At 54.1% G+C, this 18,736-nt stretch overlaps 1 protein-coding gene across 8 annotated transcripts in view; it reads right to left on the reverse strand.

Annotated features, from left to right (window-relative positions):
* The window catches only part of AHDC1 (AT-hook DNA binding motif containing 1), a 73,662-nt gene that overhangs the window by 21,677 nt on the left and 33,249 nt on the right, over nt 1–18,736 (reverse strand). For all 8 annotated transcript variants that reach the window (XR_009553734.1, XM_060205649.1, XM_060205648.1 and 5 more), the window contains one exon: nt 4,395–4,572. The gene's annotated coding sequence lies outside the window, so the exon portion shown is untranslated. The remainder of the gene's footprint in view (nt 1–4,394; nt 4,573–18,736) is intronic.

Consider the following 18,736-nt stretch of genomic DNA (forward strand, 5'->3'; position numbering starts at 1 on the left):
GCCTATGTATTTCTTCCTCCTCCCCATCTCCCCCAAGACTGCAGAGCTGATTCAGGGATGGGTGGGTAGGGGAAGGAACACTCCTCCCCTCCTTTTTGCAATCTAGAAAACACCTCCAAAGCCATGACCCACTGAGACTTCACAGCAGCCCAGGAGACTGGGCTTGCTCTCCGCATGTTTCAGAGGAAACAGGACTCAGAGCGGTTATATAACTTGCCTGCAGTCACATCAATGGTGGGATCCCTGTGTCTGCCCAAAATCCAAAGTCAGTTGTCTTCTACTTCCAATTCCTATACCTCTTTCGGCCACCCCTGAATATGCTCCTTTTAGAGCTCTGGTCTAATTAATTTAAGGCTGGGAGGAAGCTTAAAGTCATCTAAGCCACTAGCTTCCAAACCCTGGGCTTGGGGAGCTGTGCAACATTCCAGATACCCAGGCCCTAATCCAGGGGAGTCTGACTCATAGATCTGAAGGGGTTTCTGAGAATCTGCATTTTTTTTTTTTTGCCTCCATAGCCGAGGCTCGGTGCCTGTACCACGAATCCTCTGCTCCTGGAGATCATTTTTTCCCCCTTTTGTTGCCCTCATTGTTCCATCATTGCTGTAGTCATTATTATTGTTGTTGTTGTTGCTGCTGTCGTTGGATAGGATAGAGAGGAATTGAGAGAGATGGGGAGACAGAGAAGGGCAGAGAAAGATAGACACCTACAGACCTGCTTCACTGCCTGTGAAGCGACTCCCCTGCAGGTGGGGAGCAGGGAGCTCGAACTGGGATCTTTACACTGGTCCTTGCACTTAACCCACTGCGCTACTGCCCAGACTGCTCCCAGGAATCTGTATTTTTAATCAGCTCCCCAAATGGACACATTGTTCTGGTGCCACCCTGTGCCGCTGCCATTTTACAGATGAGGAAACCAAGACACACAGAGAGGAGGAGACTTTGCCCAAGGCCACATGATGGCATAGGGAGGGCCTTCCTACTGCTCAGCAGGGCAGAACATCCCTGGGTCTACTGGCCCTCCCCTCTCTGCAGGTCCTAGGCCCCACCCAGCACTCACTCCCTGGGGCTCTGTTCTCCCCCACTGCCTGCTGCAGACTACGGTCTGGCCCTTCCCTGGTCAGGCTTTCTGCTTCAAGGATTCCATTGCTGCTCTTGCAGGAACGAGTGCAGTGCCGGCAACGCCCTGGCAAAGGAGAGAAGGGGCTCAGAATCTGGCATCTCTAAGTCCAATTTACAACAGTTTGGTGGACCTGTGGCTCCAATCACTCTTTGAGATGCCTACCGGCAGCCATCATTCCCCTTCTTACTGAGGGTTGGGCTCCCCAAATCATTGGAGGCCTCCCACTTGGGGCCCAAGGGTATGATCCTGGCAGAAGAACAAAACCTCCTCTCCAGTGGTTGCTTCTGTTCCACCCACCGGTGAAGACCTTTGGGCATGTCCTCCCACCCGACCTCTTGGCTGTCCGCTGTGCTCTTATAGGCTCCAGGATCTGAGGGAAGCAGCTGGCTCCCCTCCACGCCACACCCAGCAGCCATTCCCTTGGCCCCCTCCCAAGGGTATCACCTAGCCCCAGCCAGGTCAGTGAACAAAGTCGAAAGGGTCCTTCTGTCCCTCTGTTTGCTTCTGGGTCAGTGTGTCTGAACCTACCCTTGGGGACAGCAGCTGGCTGGGAGGAGGCTGGGGGGCCCCAACCTGCTGTGCACTGTACCGGGAAGCGCCAGCCCACATCCTTGAGTCCCCAGCCCCACCCTCCCCCGCTGTGGCTGTGACCACCCCACCCCTTCCCCAGCATGCCTCCCCCCACCAACCTCCCCCAGGGAGCCAAGCTGCCAGCCCCAGCCCTCACTTCCGGCCTCATGACCCTCTCTCTCTCCAGCTTGTACAGGCTTCCCCACCCCCCCCCACCATTTCCCTCCCAGCCAGGCCTAGGGATGTCCTCAAATGGAAAACAGTGCATCAAAGGGGCTATTACAGTTGCTGTGAGACCTCCTCCACCAACCTCCCCAGGATCAGCACACCCCTTTCAACAATCCACCACTTCTCTCAATCTTCATCTCTGCAGCCCTTTCCTGTCCTCCCAACTGTACCTAAAGATCTAGTCCCAACCTTACTCTAGCTGAAAGTCAACAACAGAAACAACAATCTTAGAAGTACTAAGGTGATGTCACTTATTTAGCATTTAAATGGAGGTACAGAGAGGTTGAGTTATTCTGTTAAGGATAAACGGAAGATCAGGAGTTTGAATTTAGTCATCCAGAGAATTAATTCCTACACCATACAGTCTCCCCCAACTGTACTAGTCTCAACCACCAGTTCCGATTTTTTTAAAATAATGTGTATTTATTATTAATTGATATTTCTGACTGACCAGCAGTTTTATTAAAGCGAGACACACCCCTACCCTGCCCAGCACCTGCAGTCCTGGCAGCAGTAGCTTCAGGCTTAGGGCATCCGGGGTCCTGCAGTTTTCAATTTTATTTATTCATACAAGGTAGATAGATACAGAATCAGAACACCACTCTGGCACATAGGATGCTGGAGATCAAACTCAGGTCCTCATGCTTTCAAGTTCAGCATTCTACTCACTGTGCCATCTCCCCAACCTCCTACCGATTTTTAACTTCTAACCTATTGCCCCCAGCTTCTTCACCCCCTCCCACTGTCATTCAGATGCACTACCCTCCCTTGCCACTAGGTGTCCCCTTAGAGCCGTTGATGCCCCCAAGGGGAGCAAGCCCCGCCCCACCCCCTGGAGCCATCAGGGCCCCCCCACAACACAACCCATCCCACCCCACCCTACCCCCAGCCACACAGAGCTCCTTTGTGCAGTCCTCGCCCACCCTTTTCCTGCCAGAAGCAGGGCACCTGGCAAGCAGGTCTGCCCTAGACCCGCCCCCTGCCAGCCCCCTGCCCAGGGTGCCAGGTGTGCAGGTACTGATGCCAGCTCTGGCTGAGCCTGAGGGTCACCCTGCAGGGTGGCCCTCCCTTCTTCCCTCCGAGGTCACCCAGGGACTGTGCTTCCCGCCCTGCTCCACCCTCATCCCCCTCCTGCCCTTGGCCCTTCCAGACGCCTGTCCTTGTCTTTCCTTCTGTCTCCCTGAGGACACCCCTCCTCCAGCCCCGCCAGGCCCTCCCTATGCCTCTCACCCCCACCCACCTCCTTCCCCTGAGAGCTCCCTGTTCCGCCACCCCCTCCCCGCCCAGGTCTGAAGAACTCCTCCTCCTGGAAAGTTGCTGCTGGAAAGGAAGTGACTTCAGCGATTTGGCCACAAGGCTGGGCACTGCTGAGCCCAGCTCTGCTGAAGGCTTGCCCAGCCCACCTCCAAAGCACAAACAAGTCACGTGCACACACCACCCCCAGAGAGCACCCAGAAAGAACCCTGAAAACACCCTTCCCTATAGTGACATGCAGAGATGCACAACACCCCACCCCAGTGTACCCACATACCCCAGTGTGTTCAGAATATTGTCTCCACACCTCTCCAGTGCACACAGGCACCCTGGACACAGATGCAACCCAGTGTGGCACACACAACATTCCAGTATTCCCCCCAGCCCAGTCCACTCATAAAACTCGTGTATACGTACCTACGGTCAGGGTCCTTCACCAGCCCAAGTGCTTACACACAAGATGCCTTGTACATATACACAGCCCAGCATCCTCCCACAGCCCTGCCTTCCCACCCCTGCAATCCCAGGAGGCCTCACCCCAGACCTCAGGCCCCAGGAATGCTCTTTTGGAAGTTGGGTGGGGTCCCTAAGCAGGCTAGACTCCAGGGAGCTTCCTGGAGCCTGAAGGTTCCATGTGTCAGTTCAGGGAGTTGCCTGTGCAGGGCTGGGAGTCACACCTGGACTCTGGCTACTGAGTCTGGGTGGGCTACTCTAGGCCAGGAGTAGGGAGAGGCATGCTTCTCTTGCCCTAGCCCAGGCTCATTCTGTGAGGGCAGCTAGCAATACCTGGAGGACACAGATACTTCCCTTTGGCCTCCCAGCTCTGTGCTTCTACAGACTTCAGTTGATGAGGTGTGGAGCATCAGCTACCTGTCAGTTTCACTCTGGTTTCTACTTCTGCCCTGAATTCCGGTCATTATCACAACCTGTTTTTTGTTTGTTTGTTTGTTTTCCCCAGCTTCCTCAGCTCATCAAGGTAAAGGGAAGAATTCTCCAGAACAGGAAACAAGACTCAAATGATTTGCTATACCATATTTCCATGGGCCTCACTCTCTTCTGGATAGTGAGGAATTTGACTTAATTAGGTTAATATAGTGTGACTCTATAAAGAAGCACTTATTGGCCTAAGTTGGGAGGGGACCCTGGCTGGGACCAGGAACAACTGACCCCCACTTCTGCAGAGTAACCTAGGCACAGAACTGCCTTCCCTCTGCCCCGTTACCTGGATAGGCTGTAGAGACAGAAGTGGTTCAGCAGGAATGTTCTGTCTTCACCCGCAGTTCCAGAGAAGGCTCCTCAGTGGACCGAGAGTCGCCCCGCGCCTGGGGCCCTTTGCACACACTCAGCTGGGTGGGCTCTAGGTTACAGGTTGGCGGGCAGACAAGCAGGCAAGCTCCCATCTGTGAAAGTGAACACAGCACCCAGGCGTAAATAAAAGCACAGGATGAATCATCCAGGGTGACTGGGTGTAGAGGGACACAGGACCAGGAGGAGGCCTTGCTAGATGGGGTTCACTCTTGCACATAATCAAACAGCTCAAACTTCATTTCAGTAGGGAGCTTGGAGCCCCTCTAGACATTCCGGGTTCCTAGTGGGAAGCAGTGTCTTTGCACATGTAACACAGGTATGGATACTTAGAACACACTTTAGTGGAAACCATCTGGTTTTAGGAGTCAGTCTTCTGCTCAACTCTCAAGAACGGTCTGATTTTAGACAAGCCAGTTGACCTCTCTGGCTCCCGATTTTGTCATCTATCAAATGGGAAGTTTTTTTGTTTCTGTTCTTTAAAGATTTTAATTTTTTTTTTATGAGAAAGAAAGAGGGGAGAAAGAAGCTGAGTATCACTCTGGCAACGTGATATCAGGGATTGAACTTGGGATCCCATGCCTGAGAGTCCAGTGCTTTATCTATTGTCCCACCTTCCTGGGCAGTCAAATAGCAAGGTCTTTACAAGTGAAGAGTGCTCTGGAGGAACCATAAATGCTAAGGGCTTATTTATAATGCAGGTGTAGAGCTGCTGTGGAAAGAGATGGTGAACACAGAATTCCATGAGTGGTGCATATGCAGCTGGCATCCACCCTTCTCCATCAGCAACTGGTTATGTCTCTTGTTTTCTTTAATAACCATGGCCCTTCTCTCTACCTCCCTGCTTCCTGCCCATTTGTCTGCCTCCCTGAGGGCTCTACTAGAGCCCAGAGGGGGTCTGGGAACCAGGCCTCATGGATTACTTATAGTTCTGGATGCCTGGGAATGCATATGTCTACTAAAGGTCCTGCCTATAGCGCACCTCTAAACACAAGTTTGTGTATGTCCGGCTGCCTGGATAAATATTCCTGTATGTGTGTTCTTAGGTCTACTTAGCCTCCTGCATGCTTCTCTTGTGTAAATGTGTGTGTGTGTGTGTGTGTGTATACACATGCATTTAAGAGTATATGTGTACAAGGTTGCGTGGTTGCTCAGGTTTGTGCGTGTGCGTGTGCATATGTGTGTTAGTATGATCCAGGTTGGGTATCTTTAGATATACTTGTGGGTCTGGGGAGATAGAATAATGGTTATGAAAAAAGACTTTTAAAAAAATATTTCTTTCTTTCTTCCCTTTATGTTGCCCTTGTTGTTGTATTGTTGTAGTTATTGATGTCATCATTGGATAGGACAGAGAGTAATGGAGAGAGGAGGGGAAGACAGAGGGGGGAAAGAAAGACAGACATCTGCAGACCTGCTTCACCGCCCATAAAGCAACCCCCCTGCAGGCAGGGAGCTGGGGGCTTGGACCGGGATCCTTAAGCCGGTCACTGTGCTTTGCGCAATGTGCGCTGTGCTACTGCCCGACTCCCTGCAAAAAGACTTTACTGCCAGAGGCTCTGAAGTCCCAGGTTCAATCCCCAGCAGCATCATAAGCCAGAGCTGAGCAGTGCTCTGCTAAAATTGATTAATTAATTAAATAATTAAAATTGTGTGTGTGTACACAATTAGGTCTGCTCAGCTCAGTTTGTGTGAACAGCTAAGCCTGTGTCTGCACATCTGTGAGGATACTGAGGCAGAGACGTGTCTACAGCTGTGGCCAGTGTGCCCATGATGCACATGTTACATGCAGCTTGCTATGTAAGGAGCCAAACCCATTGCTGCCCGTCTCGTGGCTCTGTGGCGGTGGTGGTGGGGTGTGTGTGCATGTGTATGTGGGGTGGGTAGCTGACTCTGTGTTTCTTCAGGTTCCCCAGCTAGAGATCTACAGCTGCGGCCACTGGTGTCACCGTGGGCGAGGGCTGTCTCCCTCCCACTTTTCCTGCCTTTCTCCAGGTCTTCAGGGTCATGGTGTGGCATCGTGTGCCTAGTCATGGTGGTGTCCCTGTGGGTTGGTTTCACCATGGGTCAACTCATGCCACTGCATGTGTCCATCCCTGTGTGCACTATGTGACCTGACCACTGTGTGTACATGTATGTCAGTGGGCCCTTGTGTGCTAAGTCACCGTGCAGGGCCAGTGCAACGATGTCCCTGTCAGCATGGGAGCGGGCCTGTGTGTCAGCGTACCTGTCAGAACACTGCCTTCATGTTTGCGTGGTGCCATTGTATGACTCGTCAGTGTGTGCATGTGAGGGACCCTTTGTGAGATGGTGTGTGCCTGTGTCACTGTGTTTGTACGCCTGCTTTCCTCCTCCCTATCTTTGCTCACTCTCGCTCTCTCGCTCTCTCTGCTTCATTCTCTCACTCTGTAGGAGCCAGACAACTCCTCAAGCCTGGATTAGGGACAATTTATCCACAGGCAGAAGAGAATTCCAACCTGCCAGAGCCTCCCTCCTCTGATCTGCGCCCCCAGCCCGCGCCCCCCCCCGTGGTTGGGTGGGCACAGAAATGCAGCCCAGCAGCTCCTAAGCCCTTGGGGAGCCCCCACCCCTGCACAGAGGCCCAGGAGGGTGGAAGAGAAGGAAATCTGGGTGGCCCTACAGCTCTTCAGTGGGGGTAGATTAGCTGCCCCCATCAAGGCCCCCACAGCTCAGCTCATCTTGGCCCTGTTCTCCTTCTTACATATGGTGGTTGTGGGGGGGAAGAGTCTGCATGGGGTCTGCCTGGTCTTGGGGGGGCTGGGGGAGCTAATGAACAAAGCTGCTCCCAGCCCCCTCCACAACCTGATAGTCCTCAATTGATAAACACCAGCTCCCCCAAATGTAAATGACTCTACGGGGCACTGACAATTGTGCCCACGAAGGCTGGGGGTGATGCTGGGAGGTGGGGGACAGTGTGGTAGGGGGAATGCGGTGGGGAGGGGGAGCGGGGACTGAGCTGGGACTAAGGCTCCCTTCACGGTGCTCCAGGCGCAAGGCAGAATCACATGTTTCCCATTAGCTGCTCTGGCCTCCTTGTTCAGGGGGTGTTGGCTGGGGGAGATTTGTTCTGGTTGCAGACACCAGCCGAGACCACACAAGAGAGAGGAGAAGAGAGAAAGAGAGAGAGAGATACGAGGAGAAGAGAGATTGAATACCAGAGGGAGAGGAAAAGTCAGTGGGGGTGGAGGAGACGAACAGAGACACCAGAGACAGAGATAGTGACAGTAAGAAACCATGAAATAGGAGAGTACAAACACAGAGACCAGAGAGGCTCACAGAGAGAATGGTGGGCAAGGACAACAACCCTGTTGTTGCAGAGTCTGATTCGGCTATGGGGCAGTGACAGTGAGGCACAGACAGAGCGAGGGTCAGGCCAGAAGGGGACAGGGCACTGGAGAAGCCAGCCAGGGGGTAGGGGGAGACAAAGGAGTGACCCAGGGCCAGGGCAGGTCAGGGAGAAGGGCTAGGTGAGGGTGCAGGTGGGCAGCAGAGTGTGGCACGGTGGGGGGCTATGCAGCAGACAGGGAGGCGATGTCTGTGTGGGCAGGGGGAGTGGACACTCTGGAGCTGGCCAGGCGGGGGCGGTCAGCGTGCCCGGAGCCTCCCGCCTCCTGACCCTCGAGCCTCAGAGAGATAACAGGACCGAATAGTGCTGACTTGCGGTTCAGAAATCCAATATCCTCCGCAGCGCACTAATCGACTACCTGAGCTCCCGGCCCGCGTCGAGCTGCCCCGATTAATCCTCCAGCTCCACAGCCTTAATTAGTTTAACAGTTTCAGGGGCAGAAGAGACTGGGAATAGGGTCCTCCAAGCCTTTGGGGACCCTGTCCCTCTTGCGAACTCTGCCAGGTGCCTCTCCTCCCCAGTTACACCTGCCTTAGCCCCAGAGGCCCCTTACTACACCGTCTGAAAAACACTGGGTCCTCCCTCCTGGGGAACAGTCCCAAGGGCTGGCACCGGGGCACAAGGTAGGTCATGCGGGACTGAGACACCCCCAGCCCACATTTGTCCCTGTGCCGAGGACCTTTCTCCGATCAGTCCTTGGGAGGCCTGTGGTTTGCACGGAAAGACCCCGTCAACCATCAACTCCATACTGAGCAACAAGCCTCCAGGCTACTGGTAGTCTCCCGACAGCAGAGGCCAATCATGTGTCACACCCCACAATGGCAAAGGATGGGCACACGGTGATATCTCACACACACCCAATGGGCACAGAGATTGGCACAAGAGTTGGTGACTACCCTTCTAAGATGATGAGCTAGGCACGTAACCTGTCACTTCTCCAAGAGCATGAGATGGGTACCTGACACTCCCAGACAGTGTGAGATAGGTACACAGGTTGTCATGCTCACAATGGTGTAACTAATAGACAACTAGGCATTGCACACACTCAGAAAACAACAGGATACACACACACACACACACACACACACACCCTCAATTCACAATTCTTGGGGGTGAGTGAAGCACAGACTCACCCCTCTCCCCACCCCACAGTAGGAGCCAGACATGACCTGGCCCCTTCCCCATGGAGCCTTCCTCCAGACTGCAGCATGGTATGTGACATGTCATCCCCCCAACTGCTTCAGATAGGTGACAGCTCACCCCCACCCTCCCCATCACTGTTGCCAGCCAGGGTGGTGCTGTCCTCTGCCTGCAGAGGCGTCACAGCTCACAGGGCATGAATGTCACCCCAGCATTGCCAGAGCTGGGCATAGCCGCACGTTGCCCCAGTGACAAACACCCATGGCCCCAGGAGGAGGTGCAGGCACACAGGACTCTGGGCGTGACCTTGGTCCCTGGACATTGGGGGGGGGGGGCAGGCACTATGGCCTCCCTGCTGGGTAACCCAGCTGTCCACTTCTGGGAAGGAAGTCAGCTGGGTACACATATGACCTGGAAATGCCACCTCCCCGAGTTTTCACACCACCCCACTTCTGATTCGAACTATAATTTGGGGGCACGACAGTAGAGGGAAGGCTATCACTGAGGAGGCTGGGAAGCTGCCCCTGCAAGATTCTTCAAACTCAATGGAGCAGAAGCTGGTTAGGAATGGCTGTCACCATGCCTTTAGGGTCCAGGACTAAGGAGCAAAGCTTCAGACCCCCACTGTTGCCAGAGAAGGAGCCCCTTTTGCTTACAAAGGCCCCCTCTCCAAACTTCAGGCCACAGAGCCTGACAAGGAGGCCAAAGTCCAGGGCATGACTCACCCAGGGAACAGGCCCAGCCTGCTGGCCACAGTGAGGGAGGACAGAAGCCAAAGGGCCTGAGTTCCAGTCTGAGCTCCTCCCAGGCCAAGCTGAGTGACCTTGGAGCAGCAGTTCAGTCTCTCTGGCTTTGGGGAGGAGACAGGGGCAGCAGCCAGGGGAGAGCTAGGGTGGAAAGAAGCTGAGGCTGGGGGCTGGGAAGAAGCCTGGAAAGCCGCTGGCATGGGCAGAATACTACAAAAGGGAGGATTGGGGAGTCGGGCGGTAGCGCAGTGGGTTAATCGCACGTGGTGTAAAGCGCAAGGACCAGGGTAAGGATCCTGGTTCAATCCCTTGGCTCCCCACCTGCAGGGGAGTCGCTTCACAGGCGGTGAAGCAGGTCTGCAGGTGTCTGTCTTTCTCTCCCGCTCTCTGTCTTCCCATCTCTCTCCATTTCTCTCTGTCCTATCCAACAACAACATCATCAACAACAATAATAACTACAACAATAGAACAACAAGGGCAACAAAAGGGAATAAATAAATATTTTGTTTAAAAAAAGGAGGACTGATGAGTTCAGCCCCCAGCTTCACTATTCCCTTACATGGACCATCCACTTTCTGTGCCTCAGTCTCCTCATCTGTAAAGTGGAGATGAGAACGTCAGGCCTCAAGATGCAACATGCACACAGAGTGCAGGTGCTCAAGAAATGCTGTTGCTCACTGAAGAGGATAAAGAGGCTAAGAAAGGGCAGAGACCTGTGATAAGCCACAGAGCAGATTGGTATCAGCTGAGCTTGGCCTCCTCCTCCCAGCTTCCCACCTGGATCTGTTTCCATGTGGCTACTCAGAGATCACTAGTGTGCTGTGTGTGGAGAGTGGGGAATATGACATTCTAGTCTTTAGTGGAGATCAAGAAAACTAAAGCGTCCATCATACAGGACCAAACCTTACTGCAAACCCTGCTGAGCTCAACTTCACAAACCCTGGATGAAATGGGTAGTGGTAAGGGGCGGGGGAGAAGAGATCCACACCTCAATACCCCAAGACCAGAGCCAACACTTGATTACTGGAAGGACTAGGAGGATCTGGGATGCCACTGTCCAGAGCCTTCTCCTTGTATAGGAGCTCAGAGAGGGACAGGCCCTTCCTGAGGTCACACAGCATGACAATGGCAGAGCTCAGAGTCCTGGTCGGCGACGTCTCAGAGTAGAGTCCCCCTCAACCCCGGGGGTGGCTGGAGCTGGGGAGCCCTGGGGGACTGAGCAAAACGTGGCGACAGATGGCCTGCCGAGGCAGCGGCGATCTGGGCGGCTGGCAGGCATGCTTGCTCCCGCGCAGGGAAGCGGCTAATTTTAGCTGAGGCCTCGATGCCAGCTTTGTTCCCCCCACCCACCCGCAGAGGGGGCCCAGAATGCCTTGCGTGCAACCAGCTTCCCCCAGGCACCCCTGCTCCCCCATAGGGCCCCTTGGTAAGTGGTGGTCCAGACCCCAGGTCCTAGAAGGGTCTACTCAATCAGGTTTCATCACACCTAGAAGGAAGGACTAGGCCCTTGAGGCCTGGCACCCTCATCCCAGGGGCTGCTTCCTAAGACTCCAAGCTCATTACTTGAAGAGGAATAGTGGGGAGGAGGACCAGAGGCCACTGCCCTGACTGGGAGGGCTTGACAGCAGGGGCTGCCAGTGTTGGGGGGGGGGGTGGAGGAAGGTGGGACACTGCTATCCACTGGATACTTAAGAAGACAGGACCATTATTCTACCTCATTTGTGAAAAGTATTCCCTGAGGCTAGGGTGCAAAGAGAAGTCACTCTGTCCTTTCCCTGCTTCTCATAACTTTGATTTTGCTCCAGAAATTCAAAGTATTTCAAAGAAGTCAGAGAAAGAGCAAATGTCCCTGAGCCACTGAAGGAAACTGAGGCACAACCTAAGCCAGTCATCACTGTAGCAGAGAAGTGACAAAGCCTAGGACTCAGTGAGTCCTAGATAGGCTCCTCCTTGAATCCTGACAGCTAGGGGGATCCTTGGGTTAGCTCAGTCTCAAGGACTACCCTCTGTTTCCACCTAGGCCAATAAAGAGGTGAAATGGAAACAACCCATCTTTTGAAAGGGAGGCCTAGTGTCTTTGTTGCCTGGGGCCCCACCCTTGTTAGGCCCTACTCCTTATCTCCTGTTCAACCACATAGGTCTTTGGGATGCCAGGACACAGGCCTCTCTCTCCTAGATCTAACCCAGGGGCCATGAGGGGAATGATCAAATGGAAAATAGAAGAGTTTAAAGAGACCTAGTATTTAGAGGGAGAGTCAGAGAATCGAAGAGGATCAGAGAAAAAGAGGAAGAGTGTGGGGGCAAAGGAAACAGAAATGCAGCTTAAAGAGAATGAGGTGAGAAATGGGAGATGAGCAAGGGAGAATATGCTGGAGGAAGGGAAGCAACAAAAAAGAGATACAGGAAGAGAGGGACAGAAGAGGAAGAAGACAAAGAGACAGACAGACAGGCAGGATGAAGCAGAGACAAAGAAGGGGGGGGGGAGGCCAAGCCAGACACATATGGAGGGAAGAGATGGAGGAGTCTGCCACAGGCAGGACAAGGCACAGAGCAGGGAGGACACCACAGGCAGCTGGAGGCAGAGGGACTGACACACCCAGAGACCAGGAGAGACGGCCAGAGAGGGGGAGACACTCAGAATGGGGTGGATAAAAGGGGAGACACTAAGTTGTACTCTCTGTGTGTGGGGGGGGTGTGTGTGGGAGGGACAGCAGGAGTAGACATGCAAAGGTGGTGGGTTTCAGGGGGAGGAGAAAGAGGAGGTAGAGAAGGGGGAGATGTCGTCGCCAGAGCTGGGGGGACAGAGGACAGAAATGGAATGTGGGTCTGGGCATGAGGCTCACAGATGCATCAGCTCTGGTTTCAGCTGGGGCAGTTGGCTGCTGTGGTGGGGGGGTCAGCGGTTGGGGGGAAAGGAAGGAGCTAAGCTAGTGAGGGAGGGGAGCCTGTTGCCATGGCGGCAGGCACGGCAGGGGCACAGTCTGCTGGCACTTGGAGTTGTGGGCATGGTAGGGGGCTGAATGAGGGGAGGAGAGGGAGGCAGTGAAGAAGCCTTGTCCCTGCCCTTGGGGCTCCATCAGGAAGTTTCCAGAGAGCTGGATGGGAGACACTGAGCACTGAGGGGGATCTGGACCCTGAGCTTCCACTGGGAACACTAGTCTTTAGGTTACCTGTGGGCATCCTGGACTCCCACCAGTGCCTCTGGCTGCCCCCTGGGGACCCTCCTTCCCTGTCCCCTCCAGTCTAGCTGAAGATCCCACATGCTGCTGCTGCTGCTGCTTACTGAGAAGCAGTGAGATTGTGAATTCAGGATCTGTAATCCTAACGCAGAGCCCAGGCCTACCGGGCTCCAGTTGCCAAGGCGACGGAAGGTCAGAGGGCAGCGCAGGGCGCCCGCTCCTCCAAGTCAGAATCCCAATTGTTAAAGCCCAAGAATAAACAGCTGAAGCGGCTGTGGGGGGGCAGGGAGGGGGGCTGAGGTCTGCATGGGCTCAGTGTGGTGTTGTCAAGCGAGATGTCACTAATTGTCTGAAGGAACGAGCTGAGGCAGCTCTTAACTGCTTCTGTGTGCCACCGAGACACCTAGGCTGCCTAGCCCCCTCCCCCGTGCCTGTGCCTCCCAGCATTCCACTGGGCCAGTTTGTTGGTGGGGGGAGTGCTGGCCCAGCATAATCCCTGACTCCCTTACACTGAACCCCCACATACTTTGGCTCCCATCACTCCTCTTTGCTCAACTTGGAACCTCCCACCTGCAAGCTAAATCCTTGTGTTCCCAGAACCAGTAGCCCCCAGTCACTGGGCCCACAATACTCCCTTAAGAGTTCAAAATTGCTCTCTTGGCCTGCTAAAGTCTTCCCATAGCCCCCAGTATTTCTTCTTCCTCCTCCTCCTCAAAGTCAGGAGTTCTGGTACAAAATGGGTGGGTTGAAGAGGAAGACAAGACTTTGGGTCCTTCTGATTTTTTTTTTTGGGGGGGGTGATGGGTGGAAGAGTTGAGACAGAGGCTCTCCCACAGGGAATGGAAAGGCCAGTGGTGGTTTTCTCTGTAATGCCCCAAAGCCAATGACCTGAATGCAGCTGGGAAGCCTGACATCTAGGTTTGTCCTACCTACTTGCTGTGTGACTTTGGGCAAGGTATTTTCCCTTCATGGCCTGTCTCTTCATCTATCTTCCATCTCAAACACAGTAGTGCAGTGTCTGGAATCCCTGCCCAGAGGAATTCCCAATTCACTAGGTGGGAAAGGTTCACTCCAAGGTAGAAAGCAATCAGAGATCCATCAGGTAAGATAGCCCATGAAAAAAAAAAAAACAAACACGGGGCAGCCCCAGGCACTGTAAATTGCTCAGCAGATGGCAGATGGTGTTAACAGTAGCACGGGCATTGCCATTATTACACAGGGTCACTAAAAGGGTTTAGGTAATCAGAAAGGGGGAAAAAACAATAACTGGGGAGGTTGGTTGGTTCTGGAAAGCTTCCTACATAAAGTGGAATATCTGGTGAGCACTAAGGCAGAAGACCCCACCGGTGAGGAGGACTTCTGAGGTTCTAGATACCTGTATTCAGCCCCTTGAGGAACAGGAAGGGCCAGGTCTTCAGTGCTCTTCCCACCCCAGTGGCTTCCTCCACCACCCACAGCAAGTCCTGATTGCTGGGAGCAGTGCCTGGGAAGGGGCAGGCCACGGGCAGGCAAGACACCAGTAGACTGGAAATACCTAGGGTGATGTCACAGGGGTGAGGTCCCCCTGACTGCAACCCCCCAACTCTAGGCTAAAAAGCCCAGGTAGGCAGCCTTGTCTCTTGCAGTCCCCTCCCCCACCCCCAAGGTGACAGGCGGGGCTGGGGTGCTGTTTGTGGGCGGGGAGCTAGACAAGGAAACAGGGGATGCCCCAAAGGACCTAGCCCAGCCCCAGGCTGGACTTGTACAAAAGGCAACTTGTTCTTTCTCAGGATGCCTGCTCCTTCTCAAACATACCTACTGCCACACTCTAGGGACAGCCACACCCACACAGGACTGTACAAAGACCATGGGGTGGGCAGGGGTGGAGAGTGGGGGGCTGTCGCCATCAGCAGAGGTAGGCTTTGAGAAAAACACTGCCCCAGCCACCCCTTGCCAGGCACAATGTGAATGGGAATTCACAACACCCCCACAACCTCATACAAAGCCCCAGGGCCAATGACAACAATTCTCAAAACTGCCTTCTCTCCCTCTTTCTGAGAACATGACAGTGAAATCAGCATGCATGAACCTCTCTCTTCTGCAAAATAAATAAATGCCCTCTCCCTCACCGACTCTTGCTCTAGAATTAGACAGCCAGATTCAATACAGGTTCCATACTGTGGACCTCGAGGTCACTTGCCAATCCTCACAATTACTCTTTCTGGTGTTATTAGTCCCACTTTGTGGTTGGGAAAACTGAGGGTTGGCTTAAATGGTTTAGGACGAAGGCTCTGAACTCAGGTCGAGCTTGACTTTCAGAGACCATGTTCTTCCATAGAGTATCTCTGTCTCCTATCACACCATCTTATACCCTAACAGTCCACTATCACACACCCCCCACAGACAGCAAAGCCATTTCAGAGTGTAACTCTCCACCCCCAGGCACAGTTCAATATGAAGGTTTACTAAGAGGTGTATCTCCAACCTCTTAGATTGCCCCCATCCCAAACGCTGGCTGTCAGGACCATTATAAATGGGGCAGAGGATGACAGCAGGGCCAGAGAAAGCTCCCTCTAACCTTTGCAGCAGGCTCACCTCCACCTCTCCTGACCCCAGGATGACAAAGCGCTGTCACACTGGCTGGGGCACCAGGCCTGTAGCTCTCTCTGACCCCTGGGGCCAGGACCTTTTCCTAGCTCCCAACCCCTGCTGAGAACAAGCAGAAACAAACTCCTTCCTGCTGATGTTAAAGCACCTTTCCTGGGGGAGGCGGCTCTGTGATCCCCTGAGCCTGGCTAGGGAGAAGGATCAGGTTACTTGGTCCCCAGCTGTGCCTGGACTCCTTGGGGCTGACCTTTCACCTCATCCAGGCCAGGACCCAAAGGGGGCCCAGAGTCCAGCCCTCACCTCCTGTTAACCCTCTGCATTCCTCCCCTTTCCTCGGTTCAGGAAGCCCAGTGGGCTTGCCAACCTTTCCCCTCCCTCTCATCTTGGGGTCCAGTTTCCCAGACAGCTTTACAGAACCCTCCTTCCTGCCCCTGCCCAAGTTGCCCTGCCCTGCCAGGATCAGATACCTCCGCCCAAGCAGCTGAAAATGACCTGGGCTATTTTCGCTCTGGGATCGTGTTGCAAACTCCCCCTTGTGCTGGCAGCTTCCCATATCCCCTTCAGACCATCACCCCCCATTCCTTATCCCTCAAGCAGAGCCACTGACTAATATAGGAGAAGAGTTTTTAGAGATCACTGACCTAAGCCCCTCAGATGGGGGACTAAGGCCACGAGGAGTCAGGCACAGGACTGGGCAGAGAACCAGGCTCCCTGGGCCCCGCCCAGTTCTCCTTCTGTGTCCAGCACAGCCTGCTCTGTACCCTAATCTCCCAGGCTCTGAAAGTCATACTGGAGGCTATCCACAAGCCTCTGTGACACCCGTCATGTCAGAAACTGCTCTGCCACACTCTTCCTTTTGTTACAAGTAGGACCAGGTCTGCCCTTGTATCACAACTATGAGGACCTGGAGAATGTGTATGTATCTGGGTGTTTTGTTGTTGTTGCTGTTGTTTTTCAAAACACAAGGCGAGACAGACCCAGTGGAAAGGGAAGGGGTTTCAGGCCTCCTGAAGGTTGGCTGTTTGGTTGGTTGGTTTATATTGCACAATACTTCCATGTTTCCAGAAGCCCCTGGCCCCTGCTTCTCCACACACCCCTTCCACTCCAACAAAACCAGCCCCCTCCAGGCCCCTGCACCTCAAGTTCCAGCCCTCCTGGGCAGGAATGTGACTGGTCAGGTCTGAGCTGACCACATGAGTGGCTATAAGGCAACAGACCACCCCCCCTCAGCCTTCAGCCTGGGGAAGCTCACATACCAAGGCAAAGTGTGTGTATGTATGAGTGTGTGTATGGGGGTGGGGGGGAGAACTGCTTTAACCCTTTGTAGCCAGACTTGTAAGGAAAAAAGGAGAGGTACTCTGCTTTTAATGACCATCCTGTGCTACCAGGTACCTGCCAGGCAAGGGGAGTATAGGCGGAAGCCAGTTCACATTCACAGAGTGGGTGAAAGGGGGTATCTGCCCCCACTAACCCCTATCAAAAAAATTGTCTTTTGCCACCCCAACTGTTTGATCTCATCTCTCCTGACATTTGAGAAAAACAGTTATGAGCTGGTGCTGAGGAGAGAGAAGGAAAGGAGGCATCATGAACCCCCAACCTCAGGAGCCCCAAGTCTGAAGGGAGAAATACAAGCCTGCCTTGGGGAGTCTGATGGGGGGATACCAGGCACAGAGGCTGGAGCACAAAGAGCTGAGAAGAGCAGGGAGCTACGCAGAAGTGGGAGGAAGCCAGGGCAGGAGCAGAACAAGCCAGGTGGGGTCAGATCGGGCAGGCTTCCCAGAGGCCCCTCAGTACCCACCCCTCCCCCTAGGCTCTGGAATCTCGGGGGTCAGGGATGAGGGACAACCCGCCCTGCTGCCCTGCTCCCCTCGGGCTCAGGAATTCCACCAAGGGGTGGGGGGGGGGTTTGCTGGCTGCTTCGGCCTCAGTCCAAGTTGGCTCCCACTGGACCAGGAACCGCAGTTTCCTCCTTACCCCCCACCCAAGCCCCTGGGCTGGCCCCCTGGCCCCCTCCTCCCCTCCCCCTTCCAGGCTGGCACGGTGTGTGCCAGGCGCTGGCAGAAAACAAACCCGCCGGGGGTGGGTTTGCAGGGAGCGGGGTAACCTTGACACAGTTGCAGCAGTCGCTAATGGCAGACACACACTCCGCCTGTTCTGGGGGGACTGTTGCCGTTGCTAGGAAACCAGCAGCCGCGTGAATGGAAATGGGTCAGTAAACCTGGGGAGAGATAGTGTGACACTCGAACCACTGCAGCTGCTCCAGCCCACACCGAAATCCCTCCTCTTCAATATTTATCACTCCCCGCCTGGGCCCTCAGCTCCTGCCAGGCCCAACAGCAGCTTGGCCCTTAGGCCCCCTCAAGGCTCACCAGGGGATGGGGGAGAAAAGAAATGGGGGGGTATGTTGGTTGCTTATCCATTTTTTGGAGGGGGGGCAGGTGGGATGAAACTGGTTCTGGAAGAGATTGAACAGGAAGCAGAGTCTAATTCTGTGGCAGGGAAGGGGTTAAAAGGTCACTTCAAGCCTGTTCCTGATTTAGGTACTGTGGTAAAGTTACTGCAAGTGTGAGCTGGATTGTGACTGCTAGTCTGCTTGCCTACCTGTGGAGGGACTGGTTAAGGCCTGGGGAGGGGGGGAATGAGGGAGTGGGGGGTGGACTGCCTCCCAGTGTGAAAGAGGCAGAAGGGGAAGAGGCACCCAAAACACGGCCAGGATTCACTCAGTCTAAAGTCACTCTCCTTTACAGCTCAGCAGCCCCAATACAGCCCAAGGCTTCCTAACAGCCACAATCAATGCCCAGAGTCCAGCCTGAGAGTGCTCCAAATGTCCAGGTGCTGCTTGTTGCTGCTTTGCAATACCAACCTGTGTACGTATACATGTGTACACACACACACACACACACACACACACACACACACACACACACACGAAGCCAGTCACTCACTGTTCAGAAAACCTTGACAACACCACACAACAGAAAGTGACAAATGCAATTCGGAACAGTGCTGCTTGGTTCAACACCTATAAACAAGCAGACAAATCCGGGCACAGGCAAAACTGTACCCTGTCAGGCTGTGCTGAATCTTCTCTCACTTCCCCAGAAGGCTGGAGCCTCCCCAAAGAGCTTGCCCTAACCCAAAGCCTGGTTCTCGGGTTCATCTGTTTTTCTCTCTCCTGTTGCCAGCCTCGTCTTGCATATGCCCCAGTACACTGCTCCTGCAACTGCTCTTCTGGACATACCAC

This window comes from Erinaceus europaeus, chromosome 13 (genome assembly GCF_950295315.1).
Source record: "Erinaceus europaeus chromosome 13, mEriEur2.1, whole genome shotgun sequence".
NCBI classification, from domain to species: Eukaryota; Metazoa; Chordata; class Mammalia; order Eulipotyphla; family Erinaceidae; genus Erinaceus; species Erinaceus europaeus.